Source organism: Triticum urartu, chromosome 3A (genome assembly GCF_056163025.1).
Source record: "Triticum urartu cultivar PI428250 chromosome 3A, HENAU_Tu73, whole genome shotgun sequence".
Lineage (NCBI taxonomy): Eukaryota > Viridiplantae > Streptophyta > Magnoliopsida > Poales > Poaceae > Triticum > Triticum urartu.
In genome coordinates, this window is record NC_141875.1 from 266,664,626 (window position 1) to 266,670,625 (window position 6,000).

The window sequence follows — 6,000 nt, forward strand, 5'->3', positions numbered from 1 at the left end:
GGAAAGGATTCGCACTCCTACAGAGTCTTCAACCTCTTTCACTACAAAGTGTTTGAAACTATGGATGTGCGGTTCGATGAGACTAACGGCTCGCAAAGAGAGCACCTGCCAAATGTGCTAGATGAAGCCTCACCAAGTGAATCTATCAAGCTTATGGGTACTGGAGAAATCATACCTTCGGAGGCTCAGAATGAAGAGGAAATCATCATTTCTGCACCTAATCAACCCGAAGACACTACTCAGCCTGAAGCCAATGCTGAAGATGAAGACAGTAATCAGCAAGAGCAAAATGTTCGTCCGGTCCATCCACGCATTGCAAATGAAGTACAGATTGAGAAGATAATTGATAGCATGAATGCACCTGGTCCACTCACTCGTTCAAGAGTAACACAACTTGCAAATTTCTGTGGGCACTTTGCATTTGTCTCAATATCTGAACCCAAGAAAGTTGATGAAGCCTTCATGCAACCTGAATGGATTCAAGCTATGCAAGAAGAGCTTCAACAGTTTGAGCTGAACAATGTATGGGAGCTAGTGAAGCGTCCTCAGCCTCGCAAGCACAATATCATTGGGACCAAATGGATATATACTAACAAACAAGATGAGCATGGTCAAGTTGTCAGAAATAAAGATCGTCTTGTCGCTCAAGGTTACACTCAAGTTGAAGGGATTGACTTCGATGAAACATTTGCTCCTGTGGCTAGGCTTGAAGCTATTCGCATTCTATTAGCCTATGCCAACCACAACAACATTATTCGGTACCAAATGGATGTAAAGAGTGCCTTTCTCAATGGCAAAATTGAAGAAGAAGTGTATGTTGCACAACCACCTGGCTTTGAAGACCCAAAGCGTCCTGACATGGTATACAAGCTCAACAAGGCACTGTATGGCCTCAAACAAGCACCTCAATCTTGGTATGACACACTCAAAGACTTCCTGAAGAGAAAAGGCTTCAAACCTGGTTCCCTAGATCTCACACTCTTCATCAAGACATATGATGGTGAACTGTTTGTGTGCCAAATCTATGTGGATGACATTATCTTCAGCTGCACTGACAAGAGATACAGTGATGAATTTGGGCATATGATGCAAGAACCCATCATATGTCAATGATGGGTGAGCTGAAGTTCTTCCTTGGTCTTCAAATCCGCCAGCAGAGTAATGTCATCTTCATATCACAAGAAAAATACCTCAAAGACTGCCTGAATAAGTTTGGAATGCAAGACTGCAAAGGGTACACGATGCCAATGCCAATCAAAAGTCATCTGGGCCCCGACGACAATGGTAAAGAGTTCGACCAAAAGGTATACTGCTCCATGATTGGTTCTTTACTCTACTTATGTGCATCTAGGCCGGATATAATGCTTAGCGTTTGCATGTGTGCCCGATTCCAAGCGGCACCAAAGGAATTGCATCACTTAGCAGTGAAACGAATTCTTCGATATTTGGCTTACACCCCAACGCTAGGATTGTGGTATCCAAAGGGCTCATAGTTTGATCTAGTTGGATTCTCAGATGTTGACTATGCTGGCGACAAGGTTGATCGCAAGTCCACATCAGGAACATGTCACTTTCTTGGACGATCTCTTGTCTGTTGGTCTTCAAAGAAGCAGAACTGTGTATCTCTCTCCACTGCTGGATCTGAATTGATTGCTGCCAGAGCTTGCTGCGCTCAGCTTCTATGGATGAAGCAAACCCTCAAGGACTATGGCATCCACCTAAAGCATGTGCCACTCTACTGTGACAATGAAAGCGCCATCAAGATTGCCAACAACCCAGTTCAGCATTCGAAGACAAAGCACATTCAGATCTGTCATCACTTTCTCGGAGATCATGTCATGAAGTAAGATATTGATATTATTCACGTCAACACTGAAGAGCAATTGGTAGATATCTTCACAAAGCCCTTGGATAAGAAAAGGTTTTGCAAGTTGCGGTGAGAGCTAAATATCTTAGAATCCTCAAATGTCATGTGATTGGACACACACCCTAATGCTGATGCTTGTTGATGACTTAGATGTGCAACACACAAAGTAACATATATCTTCAATCAATGAAGACATACACTCTAAGTGTGAATACATTAACGCGGAATTTGACTTTGGAGTGCCACGATAATTGTGCGTCGTGTCTGGGTCTAATACTTCCTATATGGTGGGTAACGCCACCACCAAACTTTCTCAAAGTTTTTCTTTTGGCGTCATGATTGCATTAACTTCGCATTTGATTTGTCTTCAACATTGATTTATCTTCATGGTTTATCTTCACAATGTTGATTTATTCTTTTGATATATATACATATGGTGTTCTATCCTCTACAACATTCACTTATAGCTATGTCTTCGAACTTGCCATTTTTTTGAACTAAGTGAATGTGATCGGACCCTAACCCCCTCTGTGCTTCTTCCTCAAACTCTATCTATCTAAGTCATATGCGTTCTGTTGAAACTTGTCGAATGTCTTCACTGCATCCTTGTCAGCTGAAGATACAGAGATATACATTTAAAACTACTTTCAATGATATATCTCTTTTGACTAAATCCCGGAGAAGCCAGAATGACCACCCAACAAACCAGGCGTGCATGGTAACATGGAACAACTTTCAATGAGTTGCATGCACGCCACGTGTCCATCATATGTGAACTGCCAGGGGCACCTGCATAATTACGCTATGCAGCCCTCTACCTTATAAATATCCACACCGCACGGTCATTATCTTTTCTTCCACCTCGCCACCTCACTCAAACCCTAGCACCTCCGCTAGCTCACGTCGACGCCGAAGACGAAGCACATAGCTGCCGCAACTTCTTTGACGCCGTCCTCACGCCGGCTGCGGACCTAGTCCTCTCCACCGCCGCCATAGGTGTGTTCCGCCACCAAGTTAGGGCGTGGGAGATTGAACTGCTGGGCTTCTTTCTCTGCCGCGTCTAACAGTTCGTCAGCGGTAATTAAATTTCACTTTTACTGTCTTTTTGATCCGTCAAATCCATCCACTTCAACCAAAAGTGGTTTCTATACTTCCAAATCTAGATCTGTCTTTGTCTGCATCTCATATCATGCAAAGGATATTCACTTATGCTTCATAATTAGTTAGATTCCTTACTTGTACTTATTCATGGATTCATACAAATCTGGAACCTACTATCTTCAAATAAGCAAATGTCTTCGCTCTATGAGGTTAATGTCTTCAAACTGATTTATCTTCAAAATCTTCTGAGAATGCATATGACCTCTTCCCCTTCCCTAGTACCTCTAATGCTGTCACAAGTACATGTCTGTGGGGGAATCCCTTAGTTCTCATAGTCTGCATTCATTTGCAGAGTTCTTACAGCGTCATATTCACTCTCCCGAACCCAGTTCTTGTCTAACCATTAGAAGGAAGCCTTTCACGATTCTGAAGCCTATCAGTTGAATATCATGGCCACAGAGAAGTCTGCTAGGAAAGGTGGCAGGCAGTGTCGAGGTAATATAGCTCTAGATCTACCTCAGGATCTGCATGAACTATACAAATCAGATCCAGAGGAGAACTACAATCAGCGCAAGACCCGAATCCAATGGATTCGAAGATATTAGGCAGAATAGTGGTTCAAGTACAACTTCGTCACTGCTGAATATGCTGAGAAGAACGCCATCAAGCGCCCATGGGGTGATATGCTGTACAAGAACCTGCAACCAAAGTCGAAGCCTAAAGCTATTGCTCAAGGTTTCTATCTGTGCATGGTCCGAGGACCGAAGCCTGAGAATGTCGACCCCTCATCCTTATTATGGTGTCATGATGACAATCTGTTCAAGCGCAACTACCAGTTCACAAAGGAGTCAGCTGCGAAGAACAAGAGGGATCTTGGACTCAACTTCGACCCTCGTCCATCTGCTCTAAGACAGGATGGCACTCGCGATGCCAATCCCAACATCATCGGGCCCTTCACTAGCTTTGATGGGATCCTCTCCCACATTGCTTCTTAGAGGGCCACCGTGGATAAATCTGCTAATGACGCTGACTCTGAAGAAGCGCCAGCACCAGCAAAGCAAAAGAAGAAATCAAAGGCTTCGAAGCCCTCTGCTGCACCAACTGCTTCAATTGTGAAGCCATGACTCTTGGATGCTCAGAATGCGATGCCTAACCGGCTGGAGGATTCATAGTCCTCAAGTGTAACAAGTCTTCAGATCACGCAGATAGAAAGACTTCAGTGATGCCTAACACTCTTTGGCTCTGGGTGTATAGGGCTTTGTCCTCACAAGGATCTCTCTCTATCAAATGCTTCAGAGGTGGTTGCTCTCAAACGACAAAAGCCGTCCACTAACTCTGAGAAGCCACCAATTTATGGTGTAGGGGGTGGGCTATTTATAGCCAAGAGGCAACCCGACCTAATTTGTCCGAAATGACCCTAGGTCACTAAGGAACTAACACGTGTCCAACGGTCAGATTTCAAACACATGCGGCAACTTGACTTGGGCTACAATTAAATATGACTCATCCAACTCTAGCTAAGATTTGCTCTCATTGTCTTCGCTCGAAGACATAGGATTTGGTTGAGCATCACATCAGTCACTCTGACTTTCTTCACTTGGACCCACTTAACAATATGGTGGTTCCTATGACTCAACAAAGAAGAAAAGGAAACTATGAAACAACTATGTCTTCGCACTCCATAGTCTTCATGCGATGTATTCTCATGTCATAATCTTCACTGTAAATATCTTCACAGACCACCATTGTCTTCAATGTCTTCACACATTTTTACGGGTCATCTCTGGTAGCTAAACCGAATCAATAAGGGACTACTACATGTGTTATCCTGCAATTCTCACAAACACATTAGTCCCTCAACCAAGTTTGTCGTCAATAATCCAAAACCAACTAGGGGTGGCACTAGATGCACTTACAATCTCCCCCTTTTTGGTGATTGATGACAAACCGGTTCAAGTTTTCAACGGGGATAAAAGTATGTGTAAGTTTAATAATTAAGGTATTGCCTTCATAAGTAGCAAAGGCTCCCCCCGAAGATGTGCATATAAGAAGTTTGCTTTTGAATGCAAATGAACATGGTAGGTTTTACTTTGTGGAGATCCTCTTCGGCTTATGAATACAATTCATCATGCATATAAAGAGATAACGAAGAGAATGACATGCATAATGAAAAATGGACATTTGCAGAATGGCTTCATGCGGAATTTATCATCGCATCACAAGGTAGCAGAATAAAGTAGCAGACGACCATCGAGTTTAAGTGTTACAACTCAAAGAACCAAACGTTTCAGAAGACAAGAGTTATAAAGACTAAGCAAAAATAAAGCAACCACCCATAAGGACCCGCTTGAAGATTATCAACTCATATGCTTCTCCCCCTTTTGTCAATAATGACCAAAAAGGTTTGAAGACATAGAGCATCTACTCGTTCCCATCAGGAGTAGATGAAGGAGCAGGGTCGACGTTGGAGTTCGGTGGTGCAGACGGGCCTGATGCAATGTCGAGATGCAGAGAAGCCATGGTTGGTGAAGTGGCATCGTCTTCTTCATCGACGACTCTCGCAACAACTTTTGTAGCCGAAGATGAACGCTCAGAATCTTTAATTGAGGGAGTGCGGCGCCAACTTGCATTTTGTGGAGGCCTGGAATCAAACTTGAAGCCCTCAGTGAAGCCATCCTCATGAAGATCATCTTCAGAGCATAGCAATGCGAGACTCTTCCAGGACCGCCGACATGCTTCATGGGCAACGAACGAGTTCTTGGTGGCCAAATTTCGAATGTGATTGACATCCACCAAGATACTCTGCATCTGATGCTTGAGCCAGTCATGATGCCTATCTTGCTTCTGATGTAAGGCCACGAGAAGCTCTTGGTCATTGAGTACAAGAGAGCGCTTCCGAGGCCTTTGAGCAACTGGACTGTCAGTGGCTTCAGTGTTTGCACGACGGGGCACACGCATATTGCCGGCCAGAGGATAGGAGGGAGTGGCAGCATTGGGGACATGAATTCCTTCTATTGGTTGCGTGAAGCTTT